The 18,192-nt window shown below is 49.8% G+C and overlaps 1 long non-coding RNA gene across 1 annotated transcript in view; it reads right to left on the bottom strand.

Annotated features, from left to right (window-relative positions):
• LOC112544969 (uncharacterized) overlaps nt 1-17,910 on the bottom strand; it is a 54,827-nt gene extending 36,917 nt beyond the window's left edge. The window contains exon 1 of the long non-coding RNA XR_012905531.2: nt 16,050-17,910. This is a non-coding gene — a long non-coding RNA (uncharacterized LOC112544969). The remainder of the gene's footprint in view (nt 1-16,049) is intronic.
• Between the last annotated feature and the right edge of the window lie 282 nt (nt 17,911-18,192).

Here is an 18,192-nt window from a genome sequence, read left to right on the forward strand (position 1 = left end):
CAATTTGTGGCCAACGCAGGCAGCTTTTCCCTCGTCGAATAATTGCGGGATGAATACTTTTTTTTTTTTTTTTGCAGTTTGTCCTGTGCCCTGCAGTATCTGCAACCAGATGGAGGCACGTGACGTCGTACCCCTCTCTGGAAATCGATTCATCCTGGCAGAACAGTGAAGTTGTCATCTCCGTCTAAGGCTATGTCTACACTACAGAGTTTTTTCAGGATACCGGAGGTACCCCGGAAAAACTGTCACATCAAGAGACCACGTCTGCTTTTTCAGAACAGTTTCCGAAAAAGCGGACGCGTTCTTTCGGAAGCCCTGTATTCCTCATTTTATGACGAATAAGGACTCTTCCAAAAGAGGAGGTTTTTCCTCACATTTGGCTCCTTGTAGATGGGCCAAATGTCAGAAAAGCCTCTTCCAAAAAAAAAAAAAAAAGCAGAAAATAGTTTGCAATTTGCGTATCTTTTTCCGGAAGAAGATCGCAATGTAGTTGTAGACCAACTGGGCTAGGCTCTTGCGTCGCTCTGGTCTGAGACTCCCAGTAGCTATGCTCAGATCCGCCAGCAGAGGGTGCTGCGAGCCAGGTATGGGGAAGGGGCTTTTCATGGTTGGGTGGGTGTCGGGACCCCCCCATGGCGGGAACAACAAGGCAGCTGATTGGCCTAAAAATCTGAGCGCAGATGCCAATGGGTGTAAAAAAGGCTAACATGGGAGCAGGGATAGGGTATGCTCAAAAGCATCAGACTAACGCACGTGGATGGTGTCATGAGCTTTCGTGGGCACAGCCCACTTCTTCAGATGACCGGAGTATTAAAAGTCCAGATCCAAGGATAAAAAGTATCCCCAGTCACTGTACTGTGAAGTCACGGATCATGCACGGGGAAAGGGGCCAGTCTTGGAGCTCTTTGAAATAAGCAGGAACAGGCCAAGAGATGGATGTTCCCAGAAATGAGAGACAGTTCAGGTACATAACGGGCTGGGGGCATTGGATCCCCCAGCTACAGGGGGGTGACTTATCACTGATGTCCCCCTTCGCCCTCTGAATAAGGAGAGGAAAGCAGGCTTAGACGGCAGTGGCAGGGTTGCAGAAATATTGGTGGTGCCCAGACTGCTCGGAGTCCACCTGCCTAGGGCAGTGGGAGGGGGTTTGGGTGCTGGGGGCGGGTGCTGGGCCAGGGTAGGGCATTGGGGTGCAGCACAGAAAGGGAGTTTGGAGGCAGGAAGGAGTCTGGGTGCAGGCTCGTACTCTGGCATAGCAGGCAGGACCGGAAGATGGGCGGGGGGGGGGAAGTGGATGTGAAGGGTCAGCAGGCGGGGCTTGGGGGAGAGACCCGCCCCCACAGGCTCATATAACTTTCTGCCTACGGGCTTATATGGGACTTGAGTGATGTGTGGGCTTTATGCTAGTCATCTAGGGGCACATTCCCCCCCATGGGATCAGCAGCTGGAATCCTCTGTCCGTGGAGATGGGAGAGTCTGTCAGGCCACGATTCAGCGCGAAAGCTGCTTGGATTTCAGCGAGATCCGGGGCTGTCAAGGGTGGGATTTTCAAAGCATACGTCCAGAGCTGGTTGAAATGGCTGTTAGCTAGGCTGGGCGAGGAGGGTCTCTCTGGCCTCAGTTTGCCAGAGGCTGGGAATGGGCATCGGAGAGGGATCGTGTGAGAATTCTTTTGACTGGAATTTGTGTTTTTGACTAAAATCTTTGCGGGAAGCATCCACTTTCTTCTGTTTGTCCGCGTAAAAAGCAGATCTTTTCCTATTCCTTCATCAAAAAATGTCCAAAATTCCCCTGGACCGTTTACACAAGAACATGTTTTTAATCCATATTTTCTACAGGAGGGTTTTTTTTTCCCTGCAGCCAGCGTGGCACCAACAGCCAGCATGGCACAAACCTCATTCACAGGGTGGGTAACTCATTTGGAAGCTTTGAAAATCCATCCCGAGGAGGGATAGGGTCAGGATTCGGAAAAGTCCGTCCGCCCCCCAGCCAACCCGTCATTTCTACACACGCTCTTACTGACGTGCCTTCTCCAAGGGAAGTGTGTGTTAAATGGCATCACCCAGAGACCAGTTGTGCTCGGCACTGTGTAGATACAGAGACTGTCCCTGCTCTGAAAGGCTGGGACGCTAAAGCCACAAGTAGCCAGAAGGCATCTGGTGTGGGTACACAATGTACAAAGGCGAGAACCTACCTGCTGAGCTGTGGGGATGCTGTTCGCAAGCAAAACCTCCCACTCAGATCCAGGCTTAAGTAGGAAGGGCTCTATTTCCTACCACCTAATTGGTGCTGCAGTGGGGGAGGTGTAGGTTGGATATTAGGAAAAACTATTTCCCTAGGAGGGTGGTGAAGCACTGGAATGGATTCCCTAGGGAGGGGGTGGAATCTCCATCCCTAGAGGTGTTCAAATCCTAGCTGGACAAAGCCCTGGCTGGGATGATTGAGTTGGGGTTGGCTTTGGGGCTGGACTCGATGACTTCTGAGGTCTCTTCCAGCCCTAAGATTCTACCATTGGTCCTGCTGCCACCGTCTCTACCACTAGACTTTCCACTGCCCCTGCTGGCAGTCTCAGCAGAGAAGCCAAGAAGACACTGGACTATGGAGACAAGCCCCCCCTCACCCTGAGACCATGCCCCTGAATGCCTGGTGGGAACTTCTGCTGGACCTGGAACTTCTGCTGCATGTCCTAGTGGGAATTTCTGGTGGGAACTTCCCGGGACAGGCCAGCTTGCAGCCCTAGAGATCCCAACGCTCCAGCACGTGTCACGAGCACTGAACTCCCAGGAAGTAGTCTATGAAGACGAACAATTGTCCTCCAGGTCCCCTGAGTCCCACCCCCAGGCCCACACCGTAACCACCTTGGAACGGATCCCTATCCGATCCGAAAACGGGGCCGGCCTTGTGACATCACAGGCCTTTCAAGCAAGGTCGCCACAAGAAAGCAGGCAGATTGCCATTGCTTGAACGGATGAAGTCATTGCGCAGAAGGGTATATTAAATCCAGACATGTCCAGCATTTAACTCCAATTAGGCTTTGCCGGCCCGGGGCTTGGCAGGGAGCAGGTCTGTGCTAGTGATCTGGATTGTGTCAGCTTCCCCGCCTCCCAGCCCTGAACTATCTGGCAAGCTGACGGTGGAATGACCTGAAATAATAATGGCCTTGACCTTTGACATTATTTTGGCTATTACTCACACATGGTGTTTTTCTGCTCACGGATTGCTCACCATTTTCATGGGCTACAAACAAGCCAGGCGTGTGGGGGTTTCTCTCCTGGCCGCCATCCAGCCCCGCTTGCCCCCCGTGTTCATATCACCGAGGGATGAGCTGCAAGGGTCTGAGATCATGCCTGCAGAACGGTGACTCAGCACAATCCTCTGTGGGTCCAAGCTGAGTAATAGGAGAGACGGGCTGGGGTCACGCACATGCCCGGAGTGTGGTCCTCGGGCAATACGTTCTGCTCCTCGAGAGTCTCGCTGGAAAGCACAGTGGGCAGATGGATGCGTTTCGTGCCGGCTCTATGCCGGCAAGGGGGGTTACGGCTTCATTCCATCCAGAAACAGCCCGGCGGCTGAAGGATTCATAGAATCATAGAATACCAGGACTGGAAGGGACCTCGAGAGGTCATCAAGTCCAGTCCCCTGCTCTCATGGCAGGACCAAATACTGTCTAGACCATCCCTGATAGACATTTATCTAACCTACTCTTCAATATCTCCAGAGATGGGGATTCCACAACCTCCCTGGGCAATTTATTCCACTGTTTGACCACCCTGACAGTTAGGAACTTTTTCCTAACGTCCAACCTAAACCTCCCTTGCTGCAATTTAAGCCCATTGCTTCTTGTTCTATCCTCAGAGGCCAAGATGAACAAGTTTTCTCCCTCCTCCTCATGACACCCTTTTAGATATGTGAAAACGGCTATCATGTCCCCCCTCAATCTTCTCTTTTCCAAACTAAACAAACCCAATTCTTTCAGCCTTCCTTTATAGGTCATGTTCTCTAGACCTTTAATCATTCTTGTTGCTCTTTTCTGGACCCTCTCCAATTTCTCCACATCATTCTGGAAATGTAGTGCCCAGAACTGGACATAATACTCCAAGGCTGTGTCTAGACTGGCAAGTTTTTCCGCAAAATCATTTGATTTTCCGGAAAAACTTGCCAGCTGTCTACACTGGCCGCTTGAATTTCCGGAAAAGCACTGACGATCTCATGTAAAATCATCAGTGCTTTTCCGGAATACTATGCTGCTCCTGCTCGGGCAAAAGTCTTTTTCCAAAAGACTTTTGCGCAAAAGGGCCAGTGTAGACAGCACAGTACTGTTTTCCGCAAAAAAGCCCCGATCGCGAAAATGGTGATCGGGGCTTTTTTGCGGAAAACCACGTCTAGATTGGCCACGGACGCTTTTCCACAAAAAGTGCTTTTGCAGAAAAGCGTCCGTGCCAATCTAGACGCAATTTTTCTGAAAATGCTTTTAACGGAAAACTTTTCCGTTAAAAGCATTTTCGGAAAATCATGCCAGAGTAGACGTAGCCCAAGTGAGGCCTAACCAGCGCAGAGCAGAGCGGAAGAATGACTCCTCGTGTCTTGCTCACAACACACCTGTTCATGCAGCCCAGAATCGTGTTGGCTGTTTTTGCCTCAGCATCCCACTGCTGACTCATATTCAGCTTGTGGTCCACTATGACCCCTGTATTGCCCAGTGACCACACTCCAGGCGTGTGCATGACCCCACCCTGCCTCTCCTATTACTCAGCTTGGTCCCACAGAGGATTGTGCTGAGTCACCGTTCTGCAGGCATGATCTCAGACCCTTGCAGCTCATCCCTCGGTGATATGAGCACGGGGGGGCAAGCGAGGCTGGAAGCACTATAATTCACGTGCTTCCTGCACAGAGACCTAGGCAATCATAAATAGTCATGAATGCATCGGTCGCTCCCGACGCGCTTTGCAAAGGCGGTCGATGTCACTCCCTCTCAAAGCGGGGCTGTGGACGCTGGGGTCCACGACTGTCTGGCAAGCGGGACGCAGGCTTGGGGCTCTTCCCGTCTCCCCCGCAGCAAGGAGTCTGTGCTGCACTCCAGTCCCACACCCCCTCGTGAGGTTGGAAGACCTGCACCAGCTTCCCACTGCAGGGTGGGCTGGATCTGGAAGAGGCTCCACATGCTTCCTCCTCCCCCTCCTCGCAACCCAGGAAAATCGCTCCCCTGGAGGCTTTCCCTGCTGCTCCCACCGGCCCCTCCCCGTCTGGCCGAGTGTGGGTTCCCGCACAGCCTCAGTTTGGGGGCCGAAAGCCTCTTGAGCAACTCGGGCCACGTCACACTCCCTTCCGGGGTACACACTTATTGGGGTACATGCCAGTGCCTCTGCAATGTCTCTCTGCCTCTCCATCCGTTGCCCCGCTCTGGATCAGAGTGGGAGGGGCCAGCGTCTGCTCCCAGCCCTGCCTGTGTGGGGCAGCCGGCTCCCAATCCCCACGGAGGTGAAGCAGCCCTCCGCCCACGGCGGGCTGCGGATGGGGGCTGCTCCCGGGGACTGGTTAACCGGTACCCAGTAAGGGTCATGCTTACGGTTACCCATGCTCACTCTGCTCAGGAGAACGACTGCATGTGGCACCGTACATCAGCTGTTGCAAAGCGCCTAGACCAGTGACGCTCGAGCGGCTCTTCAGTTCAGCACCTGCAGCTCTTTGCCGCACGTGATATTAAACCAGCGTGACTGCAGGACTAACCAAGCGACGTCACTAAGCAACCGGGAGGCCTTTCCTACAAAATAGCCACCCTGGGTCAGTCATCTTGCCGTGAGGATTATACATGTGTACGAACTAAAGATTTCCCATCCCCTGTTTACGGACGAGTCTAGAGCACCGCAGTAAGCGAATCCCTGAGGGTTGGTATCACAGGTCTAGTCTCTCCTGAGCTGACTTCAGAAAATAGCCCCGGGCACTCGAAAAGCACCAAATTCCAGGTTCCGAGCACAAGAGCTCAACCTACACGAATGTCCGACCTAAACCTCCCTTGCTGCAGTTTTAGCCCCTCGCGTCCTTGCTGTGTTTTAAATTCCTTTTCAGACTCGGGCCGGTTGGGAGGTTTGCTGGGCAACGTGAGACTGGTTGGGAATTAAACAGGCTCTCTCCTTCCCAATCCTACCCAATGCAATTCCCACCCGCCCTTTCCATGGTTTTCCTAGGCAGTATGCAGGTAGATTTTACATGGCTCTGTAGATAGCCTGAGGTCAGAGTCTCTTTTTCATGCCTTCTTCTCCAGGCTGGCCTGGCTCCCCTCCACTTCAGCCTGGGCTCTGCGGCCTATGAAGCATATAATCCGGTTGTCAGTTCATAAAGCGTGGTTTACTGCCCAGAGAGCGGAGGACTGATGCTAATCAGTCTGTAGAAGGTGTGTTGTGGTGGGCCGCAAGATTATCCTTCCCCACGAACGGGGAGAACAGCTGCCGTCCTCACCATATGCCTGCCCCTCTTGGGACGCGGCTGGGTTACAGAAAACGAAAACCAGAGCCCCGTAAAGGTTGCTGTGTTTTTATTGGCCAAAGTAGCTCCATGGCACAGTGGATCGGGGAGGTACATAGGGAAAGTGGAACGGCTGCCTGGCGGTTACCCTGTCATCCTGTCCCATTCCATCACTGCTCCTAGTGCTTGTGGGTATTTTGCGGAATGTTTTCGTTTTTCCTCAGTTGGCTGAGAAGCATCCCTGCTTTTCAATGAAATCAACTCTTCCCCCCTGCAAAAAACCTCCCCACTGTTAAGGATTTGTGGGACAGATTATCACCTGGTTGGGGTTTTTTGTTGTTATTGTTGTGGTTGAAAAACCAGAAAAAAAATACAGAATATTTATGCTCAGCACAAAGCCCATTTTTGGCCAGAAAAATAGTTGCATCTTGGAAGTTCCTCTCACACTGGGCACAGGGTTCACTTTTTGGTGACACCCTAATGCGTTATGTGCGTTCAAAGCATAAGAGCAGGTCTGATGGCAGCCCCCCAAAGCTCAAATTCTGAACAAGACCCACAGAGAGATGGAGGGTAGGCGAGAGAGGCCCAAACCCATAAGGTATCCCGATGGAGGCTGTTCACAGACACTTTGACTGATCTTATATAGTGGGGCTGGCTGCCGTCAGATTGGCTGTGGGCATCAGGAGCCAATGGGAAGGTGGCAACCATGGACAGAGACCCGCCCCTGCGTGAGTGATGGAGAAGCGTTTGGGCCAATGAGAGGTGTTGTAACAGTGCTGCTCTTCCGGTCCCAAGTTTCCCTTAGTCCCCAATGACAGGCTTCAGCTCTGACCCAGACCACCCGGCTCTGTTACTACCTCCCATTGGCCCAGGTATGCCCTGTCTCCACCCCCACACGGGCGACCTGGCCAGAATGTGATTGGCTCTCAGCTCCAATCAATGCGGAGGGCCTGGGTGTTGTACTCCTGCCCAGCCCCGCTCCAGGGCCAGATCCTCTCAGGATTGGGCCCTCAGGCGGGAAACGGGCAAAAATAAAACAGGGTTCCCTCTGTGATTTCGGCACTTCGACCTCCTGTCTAGACACATCCGCGGCTCTCCAATTCTTTCCTCAGCTCCTCTTTCCGCACTTTCCCTTCCAGGCCCTGGAGGAAAACAAACCAAGCCCTCCCTGACATTTCCGACTCTTGGGAACACTTCTGCTGCGGCTGGGGGGAAGGGTTTTTGGGGAAGTCAGGGGGTCCTTCCAAAGGGCTGACAGGTCTTTAATCGGCAGAGGGTTTGCTGCCTGCTGTGCTCGGAGAGGGAGGCCATCTCGGCTAACACATCTGGCAGCATTTTCAGCTGGACTTGGTTTCCTGAGGGAAATCCACCGGGCAGAGTGGCTGGAGCATTCTGCGCCGCCTACAGACAGCGTTCAGAGTGGAGCCTTCTCAGGCCGCGTGCTGAAAACTGCATTAAACCGCTCCAACGCAACAAGCAGAGAACCTGCCGCCAATGCAGGAAGCTTCTGCAGGCACCTGATCTCCACGCTTGTCAAAACGTGTGTAGGCTTAGTGACAGATACAATGAGAATCCAACATCATGGAATGGTGCCGGTTTAACCCCTCTAGTCCGGCACCCTCAGGACCTGACTGGTGCCGAACCAGAGGAGGCCAATACTGTGTAGCCGCGTTACTAGCATTTCCACTGTGTACTAGGCTGTTAGAAGACATGTAGGGGTGAATTAGAGCTAAATAACAGCACAGAACACTGAGAGATAGGACTGGTGACTAACTTTATGGGACTACACGAAACTTGGCCACACCCATGCTAAGTGGACATCCGGCTAACTAAATCATGCCGGACCACGGAGGTTGCTAGACCAGAGAGTGCCGGACTAGAGAGGTTCAACCCGTACTACACAGCAGAGACTCCAAAGAACGGTCCAGTGTAAATAAGCCTCCTTAGAAGCAGCCACAGGTAAAACTGCCAAACTTAGAAACAGGTGAGAGGAGCCGTTAGCCTTCAGGTCTCCGTCCCTGCATCCTCCAGTGAGCCAGTTTTCTGTTAAAGGCTCCGCCACCTGAGGACCCATGTCCCCCTCAGACTGCAGGGCCCTCCCCTAGGGGGACTGCCCTGCCACAGCGCCCTCACACCCTGGGGTCCGCCCCCTCAGAAACCCCCAACTCTTACACCCACCATGCCTCAGTGACCCACTGCCAGTCTTCCTCTAGCCCCTGTCACAGGGGAAAACCAGTCTGACATGGCCACTCAACATTGGCAAGGGGGGTCAGGGTTGACCTGCTGTCTTCGGCTGCCCCCCTGCAGCCCTAGTAGCCTCAGGCCTTGCCTCAGGATCTGCCGCCTGGTAGTGGGGTCAGACCAGAGCTCCTCAGCTCTACCTGCCTTTCCCCAGCCCTGCTCTGTCTCAGGTACCCTCCGTAGCTTCCTTGGCAGCCAGGTCCCTTCTGCTCCAGGGAAGGAGCAAGCGTGAGTTTTCCTCCCCTCCAGGAACCCTTATGTATACAGCCCCAGCTGGCCCTTCATTAGCTGCAGCGTCGCCTGTGGCTGCCTGTCTCTCAGCCTCCCTAGACTGGCTTCAACCCTTGCAGGGCCAGTGCGAGGCAAACGCCCCGTCACATGCACCCATGAAGAACTGGTGGTTCTGTTTCTCTTCCGTGCACCCCACGCCTCGGTCTGGGTCCCCTAGCCTCAGAGAACTCAGTGACGGGTGGGATCCAAGTCCAGGAGAAGAGTCTGGTAACGCCAGACTCCACAACCCCAGCGCCCGGTTCAAACAACCCAGCGATCCCAGAGAACCGAGGAGACCTGGCTTTCAAGAGGCTGTTAGCAGGGAACAGAGGATGGATGTGGGGTAGTAATCCCATCCTGATGACTATCTGGAGGCCTGTCATTGTGCAAATACCAAACAGCAGAGCCCCTGTGTCCTGAGCAGTTACAAACTCTACTCCACATGCAGGGCCCAGACCTATCAGCTTTTGGAAAACTTAGGTCTCACATGGATCAGAATTATTCTCCTTCCTCTCCTTGGCAGCCTGATTTGCCGCTCTCCAATTCCAGTTTTTCTGTGCCTCAGTGCTAGAGTCTGAGAAATAAAGTTGCCGAACAATTACTCCCTTCCAGAAAGAGTGTTTTATGTTTGAATCTAACTTCTGGGTATCTATGCTGGGCACCTAATGCTCCCAAACGCATGAGGAAGCATTACACACGCAGTCTGGTGTCCTGTTGGAGTACGTCCCACCTCAGCCGTGCCCACAACTTCAGTTTTACCGACTCTTGCAATTTGATCACAAACCCTGCGATCTGTGGTGGCGCTGGTAAGCCCCTCGTTACTGGAATCACGTGATTAACATGAACATCTCAGCTTGCATTTTTGGATTTACCAAGTAAATTTCCAGACCAGTTATGAGGAAAACCGAGAAAACGTGAGCCCTAAAGGCTCATAAACTAAAAGACAAATAAAAAGAACCCATATTTATTATTTTTTAAAATCTCATTTGGGACGTGTCTTGTGAGTTTTTTCAATCCTTGAGGTCGGAAATACTCTACATGCCATAGACATCTGTACACGGGTTAAGTGTGCGAAGCATTGCGAGACCATGAAGGAAGTATATGGTACAAGTTTAGGTTTGAGGGGCTCGCGCTGTGTCTATGGAGCAGTGAAAATCATCTGTAGCATGACATTGGGGGATGTTTCCGAAGGAGTCTTATACCATGACACTAATTTATCAACAGCTCTAATTTCACCCAGTGCTGTGGAAGGCAAAGGGGACCGTAAAGGGCAAACAAGACACATTGTCCTTGACTTCTGTCCCTGGTGGTATTCCCAGAAGCCATCTTGATCCATACCTGTCTTATTCCTCCTTATTCCAAGGACTTCTCTTAGGAGACATTAATACAAATCAGACAACAGGATGTGAAATAAATAACATACCCGCCAACTCAGGACAGTGCTGAGCCATTATCCAGCTACTGATAGCTATAAATATCTGTAGAACGCATTCAAACACACCTCAAGGAGGTTGAAAAGTCAAACATGCAAGGAGGTGACACAATTAAGGTTGCCTGCATAACCTTAATTTGACCCCTTTGTGTGTACATGCTGTGCGCCAACCTTTAATTACATGATCACATAGTATTTTTCTTTCTGCAGAACCCAAATCTTTGCACGTGTGAACTGAATTTTTCAGAACTTTATAATTTGGCCAGATTTGGGCTGATTTTTACAGGGATGGCAAGAGGCACATCCCGGTCAGTTGGGCAACCCCACAGCTAATTTTCAAGACCCCACTCTGACATGAGATGCTAAGTTTCCCTATGCCATGGTTGTAAGAAATTTTCAGCATGGGAAAAACAATGTATTTTCCCCAACCTCATTCTCTCAAGTGGCTGAACTGCTTTTGTGGAAATTTTCCAGAAGAATTTAGTCGTAGGCTGATATCTGAGATGGGAAATGTCAGCCCAAATGGTTAAAGTTCAGGAAAATTATAAACAACTCAAAACAGGGTCTAATAGGGGAAAATGTTAGGTAATCCTAACTTTAGGTATTGCCACCTATCCTACCTGTAATAACTACCTATAATTAATAATTGGGTGGGTAGCTGGGTAGGTAGGTCAGTAAGATAGATAGATAGATAGATAGATAGATAGATAGATAGATAGATAGATAGATAGATAGATAGATAGATAGATAGATAGATAGATAGATAGATAGATAGATAGATAGATAGATAGATAGATAGATAGATAGATAGATAGATAGATAGATAGATAGCATGTATGGGAATAGAGAGAGAGGGATAGATCATTAGAGTGTAGCATGTATGGGAATAGAGAGAGAGGGATAGATCATTAGAGTGTAGCATGTATGGGAATAGAGAGAGAGGGATAGATCATTAGAGTGTAGCATGTATGGGAATAGAGAGAGAGGGATAGATAATTAGAGTGTATGGGGATAGATCAGACACACACACACACACACACACACACACACACACACACACACAGGAGTGGTTGTTCTTTGTGCAAAAATATTTAACCCCTTTCCTCTAGACAACAGTTATAAATGAAACAAAAATAGAACTATGCAGCCCAGAAAAGGTATAAAATGCCAGTAACAGGAACAAACCTTGCAAGGATGAGAGAATGTTACTCACTATTCTTCCTAAACAGGGGCGGCCCATCCATATAGGCGAACTAGGTGGTTGCCTAGGGTGCCAAGTTAAATGGGGTGCAATGGGGAGCCGAATGGTGGTGTAATTCTGTTGAGGGGTTTGGAGGTGGGGATGCCAATTGCTTGGTTCGCCTAGGGTGCCAGTTGCTAGCAGCTAGTCTAGGGCCGCTCCTGTTCCTAATTACTCTTTTAAAAAAAAGACATCCAAAATTCTCTCCGAAAACAGTCTTGAAATCTAGCCGACGTTTCCATATTTGCTCTCTACACAGTGTTGATCCCTTAAAGAGGCTGCTGCACAAATTCACACACCTACCATGGAGGGGTGTTACTCCAAGTGGTCTGCCGACACACTCTGAAAAAGCTGCCAATAGGCCACTCCGGTTTGTTGACTTACTGGCTCTGCAGCCATGTAGCGTCATGGCTCCCAACACCCCTCAGAGCTGTTATCTTAGGCTCAACCCCCTGAAGCTCTCATTGGCCAGGAATCGTGACCAATGGGGGCTGTGGGGTCACTGCCTACAGGCAAGCGCAGGACAGCACCCAGAGAGACCTATCCTCTTTCCTCCCCAGAGCCTGCACCACTGAAGGGCAGCTGCCCCATGTAAGTGCCCCACACCCCAGCCCCTTACCATAAGCCCCAGCCTCCATTGCAAACACCTCATCCCAGCCCCATCCCAGAGCCAGTACCTCGTGTTGTCCTCACCCCCTCCCTCACCCATTCTCCTGCCTTAACCCCTAGCCCCCTCCCACACCCTGAACCCTCATTTCTGGTCCCACTCCGGAGCCTAGGCAGCCCCACAAAATCTAATCACCCTGGGCCCCCAGATTTAATCCAGCCCTGGGGATGCAGGGACTAACCCTGCCATGCCTCACAACCGTGACGGCTGGAATTATTTTGTTCTTAAATGAAAGCTATAGCTCTCCACTCTCCATTTGGCAACCACGCTATTCGACGGCCATTATATCTGAGGAGGCTCGTTGCAGTGGGGCTCGAAACAGGTCCAGGGAAAAAATTCAAACCCTTGTGGGTTACAACCTAAATTTAGCACACGCAGCCATCGGTAAGCACAGAAAGTTGGAGGGCTAGACGCTTTCTCAGTATTCAACCAGATAGAGCCAAAGAAATGTCAGAAAACCAGGGCAAAACTTCAAACAAGGAATCCCATTTCAGCGCTTCTCACTGTAACATATTCAGCGGATGCTCTTAAAGCTCTCTCAGATACTGAACCCTAACCCTTTCAGTGAGGGGAATGGGCCTGCGGAGGAAATATTTTGTTTTTCTTTTCAGTCCCAGGAACAAATCTGCATTTTATCAGCACTTCCCAGTGCCCCTTTCCATATGAAGTTGCAGGCATGGCTCATGTAATCTAATCTAGCCATCTAACTATCTACATGATAGATGGAAGGAAAGAATATTGTATTTACTTTCCCATCTGAGGCGAAGGGCCAAACTTTGCTCCTCTTAGTACCACTGTAAATCTGGAGTCACTCTCTCAACTCTACCTCGCTGTAAAGGAGAGTGGAATTTGGCCCCAGAGGTTAACCAGTGCCAAAAGGCAAATCATTTGCTTTGCTAATGAACCAATGAATTTCCCCTCTTCTGCAGCTACACAAACAGCAACCACTTCATTACCCAGTCAGGGAGCTAAAGAATGAAAATGTATTTTCTGGGATAACAGTCCTGGGATAATAGTCATGCCTGAGAACAATTCAGGGCTTTCAAAAAGCTACCCACGGATCTGGACTTTTAATACTCCAGTTATCTGAAAAAGTGGGTTATACCCACGAAAGCTCATGATACCATCTACATGTTAGTCTTTAAGGTGCTACTAGACTATTAGGCTACGTCTACATTGGCAAGATTTTGCACAAAAGCAGCCACTTTTGTGCAAAATCTTGCCACCTGTCTACACTGGCCGCGAGTACTTGCGCAAGAACACTGGCGTTCTAATGTATAAAATCAGTGCTTCTTGCGCAAATACTCTGACGCTCCCGCTCAGAGATAAGCCCTCTTGCACAACTGTTTTTGCTCAAGAGGCCAGTGTAGACAGGCAACATCAATTTCTTGCGCAAGAAACCCCGATGTTTAAAATGGCCATCGGAGCTTTCTTGCACAAGAGAGCGTCTACACTGGCACGGATGCTCTTGCGCAAAAGCACATCATTTGCGCAAAGGCACATGCCAGTGTAGAAGCTCTCTTACTTAAATACTCTAATGCAAAAACTCTTGCGTTAAAGAGTATTTGTGCAAAATCTTGCCAATATCGATGTAGCCATAGTCTGTAACTAGAAAATTTTAAAAAACCCAACGAACTCGGCTATTCTGAAACCTTACACCCAGTTAATCAGATCGTTCTAAGGGTCGGTGCAAAGTAGATGAGAAGCATCCACCTCATCTCCCTAATATCCAAATTCTTTCAGAAAGTGCACTTTGTATCCAAAAAGCCCCGTGCGTATTTTACATGCTGCGTTGGGAGAGTATTCATGGTACAATTTTCCCTGGGAGGTTTGTCTTGGGGAAACTATTATATTTCTGTATTGTCTTCTAACCTAGATGTACACTACCCTTTCACACAAATGCACATCCATATCTAGACCTACACAAACACAAATGGGATTTGTAGTAAATAGTGCTTCTAAATTTAGCACATAGAGCCATCGGTAAGCACAGAAAGTTGGAGGGCTAGACGCTTTCTGAGTATTCAACCAGATAGAGCCAAAAAAAGGTCATAAAACCAGGGTGAAACTTGTAACCAGGAACACAATGTGTATCTCTATTTCGTTGGACAGGCACCATGAAGGCTGCTTCCCAACCTACTGACCAGGGCTAAATGTGACAGATTCAAGTACGTTTGAAAGATGTGCTATTAGGGAATAAAAATATCCTGGAGACATAGGACACAGACTCTAAGCAAACGCTAAATTTGCACCATATGGTACTAAAATCAGGGTAATATTTATCTTTAAATATTATCGACAGCTACATACCTCCAATCCCTTTTGGGCTGCACTGTAGTTTAGTGGCTAATCATGATTAACTTCTTAGATATTCATCAAAACACACTCCAAATATAAAGTCCTCATTTTATAGATGTCTAGTTCTTGTTAAAACTGACTGATGAGTGGCAAAGTTTTCATCCCAACAAATTTCTGTAACATTCCATTCACAGGCACAAACCTCTATATGCTTTCAAGGAATTAAATCTTCTTGCCTTTCCACTGATTGGGCTGTGAATACTCAGCAGACACCTTGAAGCACTAGAAGTTAATACCTGGGACTATTTTTCACTTTTTACGCTAATTTTCTCCAAGACAACCTAGTTTGATTGAGTGCATATTTACCCAGTTATGTGAGTGCATAGGGGTGAATGTTATATGAAATGGACAAAAATGTCATTTTCCTATAGATAAAAGGCAAAGGAATCCTTTCAATCAGAAGGACCTGGAGTTTTAAACTGAGAACAAGAAAGAACAAAAGTAAAGTCTTCATGAGACCAGGAACACCAATGTATACCTCTCTGTTTGCATTGAACTGAACACAAAATGGCTGCCTGTCTCTCCAGAAAAGAAAGGCAAGAGGTCTAGTGATCAGTGCACTAGCCAAAGTTTCCCTTCTCCATCACAGTGTTTTTGTGGCCTTGGGCAAGTCACTTAGCTGCTCTGTGCCTCAGTTTCCTTTCTGTATACTGGGACTAATAGCACTGCTTTGCCACACAGGCGTGGTGTGAGGCTAAAGATGGTAGTGTGTGAAGGAGGACATAATGGGGGCAAGATAAGTCATTTATAAGTTTCAGACAGCAAACTTCTTACTGAATTAATATGAAGTACATGCCTTAAAACTCCACCCGTTCTACAGGAGATGCTGTGAACAGCGGGTGAATAGAACTGAACAGCACAGAGGCCCTGTAGGACAGATGGAATTTTAAGGCTGTGGGACAAGACAGAGAAAGTAAAAGGCAAACGTTAGCCAGTTAGATCCACCACAGAGCAGTGCTCTTGAATGTAGCCCATCTACCACGTCTTGTCAGCAGCAAGAAGTTCTAGGTTCAGGTTTCTAGGGATTGTGTCTGAAAACCTGGAATTACAGCTGCTTAAACCCACACCCAAAAACTGGGAACCTACATACACCACTCTGAGCCCCCTTGATGGGCAACTCTTCCCCCACTCTCATGCACATAGTCAAAGGCTACGTCTACACTGCAGGCTTCTTGTGCAAGGACTGTTTTGCACAAGAGCAAAAAGCCTGCAGTGTAGCCAAAGAGAACTGGAAAAGGAGAAGGGGACAACAGAATGCATTTGGGAAAGCCAGCAATTAATAAATTAACAAACCCTAGAGCATTTTAACAATAGTCCCACCTTCAGTCCTCTGGCAGTTGCTAGTGGCTCAAACAGTCAATTTGTCTGTTGGAACTTACCACAATCCAGCTGAAGTGACTTCACCTTTGATTCCTCAAACAGTCAATTTGCTACACCCCAGTCTTTCAGATAAGTTATATCTCTCCGCACTTTCAACTTCTGCAAATTCATCCTTTTTTCCTTTCCCACCATCTCTGAAGTTTCCCAGGACTACTTTTAGAAACATCTACCATACTACACCACCATTTTAATTCTGCCCCGTATTTAAAGCATAGCCTCATCGTGGCTCCTCAACCCAACTGTGCCTGACTTCACTATTGGTTACAGTGACCCCGCTGAACACTTGCTGTCTATTTTCTGTCCTTTCATTTCCCAACAGGGACAATAGAACTTTATTGCCCCCAGCCTCAAAACTTAACCGTACATGAAGCAAAAGTCCCCCAAATGTCTCATATGCAAATGATATGCAAATGAGGGCTGGCCCATTCAGTCATTCCTCTTGGTCTCCAATAGGTGGCAGCAGAAAGCTCCCTTCCCTATGACCCCCCACCCAGCTTTTTGCCCAGTTCGCCAGCAGGTGACAGTAGAGAGCTCCTTCTGTGGGGCTTCAAACCAAGGTTCCTACCATGTGACTTACAACACAAGTCACTGCCTTGGATCTATGGGGTGTGAATCAGTAAGGGCTCTGTCCCCCTCTAGGAGCTGGGCCACACAGAGAAGCTGATGAATTCGCTGCCACCACTATGCTAATAGAGGAAATGGAGTTTCTAGCTCGGGCAGTAGAGACTCGTGCTTTTAGATTCAGAAGTCGACGGTCCTCCCAAAATACTCATGTTACCCGAGGTACGGAGCACGCCGGCTCAGATCCGGCGAAGTGCTTAACTTGAATCACATAAAAACCCTCTTGGCCTCAGCGGCGTAACTCACGTCTGTGAGACTAAGCACCTGCCTAAGCGTTTTGCGGGATCAAAGCCATCATGAGCCAGCGGAGGAACCAGGAATAGGACCAAGCAGCCTCCCTCGCTGAGCCCTGCTCTAACCGTGGAGCACTGCCTGTCTAATGAATAGAAAAGGTAACAGGGTGTATCCATCACAGTGCCCCTGGAAACGCTGTTCTAGAGATGAGCCCAAAGAGACCCAACGTGCACGATAGATCAGATCTGGAGGTAAACGCCGCAGCCTCGCTGCCCTATGCCTCCAGGGTCTACACCAGCCTCCCCAGAGGCACCATTTGCACTGCTGGGATGAGGGTCTCCAGGGGAGTCCCCCCTCCCAGAGACATAGATGCTCCTGCTCTGCAGAGAGCAACAGAGATGCCACCAGCTGGATGGTTTCTTGTGACCCTTCTTTCCAGGGCCGGGTGACGGCTGGGACAGCTGCTACACAATCATGTCAGCGCCAGGCACCTGACGGTTCCCAGATCTCCTTTGGCAACGCCATTCTGCTGACAGCTTGTGTGTATCGGTTCACTCTCCAGCTGTGTGGGAAACCAGGGCTCTTTGGCACCATGCTCATGGGACATCTTGGCAGAGTCCCCCATGAATTGCAGCCCTCCTAGTGGACCCTGGATGGGTCCGTTGCGGGGCCTCATGACAGCGGGGAAATCCCACCCATGACACCAGGTGTGATCTCCGGTTGGCCACAGAACAGGTCTGAGCTGTGTGGCCTTTCTGGACACAGACACATCTGCACTCCGCCAGTCGGTCTCACCAGTGACTTCAAAGAAGAGTGGACCAAGCCAACAGGTCTCCGTGGCCCGTTCAGTCTGTAGGAGGCACCTGCCCACCGGAGATGGTGGTTGGGCTGAGATGACTGAACAGTTCTGGAGCGCGTGGCCAACACAGACCCTACCCAGAGCCCATAGAAATCAGTGGAAAGCCCCATTCGCTTCAGAGGACTTTGGCTCAGGTTCCAGGAGCATCCTCTTCAGTGGATACAGAGTAAGACTTGGCGGGAGTGTTGAGCACTGGGGTGAACCAGCTCGGAGCCTTGACACGGGGGCTGACGCCTTCCCCACCCACCATCAAGAATGCACCCGCGTCTCCATCGCCACAAGCATGGAACCTTTGTCCCTAGACCTGAATCTTGCCTCCCGTGTCAAGTGATGTCACTCCACTTCTATACACCTGCCAGGTGGCCCGCTCCAGGGTGGCTCAGGCGTGGCGCTGGCGTTCTACAACAGTGACTTCAGTAAGGGGGCTG

The sequence above is a fragment of the Pelodiscus sinensis genome, chromosome 8 (genome assembly GCF_052426305.1).
Source record: "Pelodiscus sinensis isolate ZL-2025 chromosome 8, ASM5242630v1, whole genome shotgun sequence".
Classification (NCBI taxonomy): domain Eukaryota; kingdom Metazoa; phylum Chordata; order Testudines; family Trionychidae; genus Pelodiscus; species Pelodiscus sinensis.